Here is an 813-nt window from a genome sequence, read left to right on the forward strand (position 1 = left end):
CGTGGTGGCACAGGCTGGTGGGCGGATGAGTGGGTGGTGCACTACGAAGTGCTTGGGTTGGTGGTGGTCGTTGTGGATCGGGAGAAATCCCTGGCACCTTGACACCTGCGGGTGCCGCCGGACCTTCCTGAAGGGCGTCGGGTATATCCCTTCCCCACTGCCTTCCGTGTACCGGGGGAAACCATAGGACTTGTTCGGGGAACAGGGACGTCGCCGTCGCATTCCTTCTTGAAGGTGTTGCTTGGTGCGCGACACTTCGGAATACCAGGGGCGCGGTGGTACTTCTCCGGTGGGTGCAACGGTTGCCGGTCTTCTTCTCTTCGTCGATCTGCCGGTGTCGGCATTTGTTTCTCTTTTCTTTCTTTTGTTTTTTCCTTTTATGCTTGTTTGTGCTGCGGCCCTAGCGAGTTAATTGTATCGGATGGTTGCTTTATAATATAAAGCGGGAGAAACTCGTTATCGTCATAGTGAACCGGAGTTTTACCCTTGTATAAACAAGGAGACATATAGTACTCCCTCCCTTTCATTTTACTTTGACTATAAGATTTATCCTAAAACAAACTTTGAAAAAAAATTGACCAAGTATATATGAAAAAATATTAACAATCACAATACCAATCAACATCATGGAACTAATTTACATATTGTATATATGTACTATTGTAAATGTTTATCTCTTTTAATATAAGTTTGGTCAAACTTAACAAAGTTTAACTTGTGACAAAACTTATATGCGAATCAATTACAACGGTGGTGCTTGAACTTGGTGTAACTGGTCACTTTGGTGTTAGAACTTGTGGCATACATTGAACT

This window comes from Triticum dicoccoides, unplaced genomic scaffold (assembly GCF_002162155.2).
Source record: "Triticum dicoccoides isolate Atlit2015 ecotype Zavitan unplaced genomic scaffold, WEW_v2.0 scaffold17916, whole genome shotgun sequence".
In the NCBI taxonomy this organism is placed as follows: Eukaryota; Viridiplantae; Streptophyta; class Magnoliopsida; order Poales; family Poaceae; genus Triticum; species Triticum dicoccoides.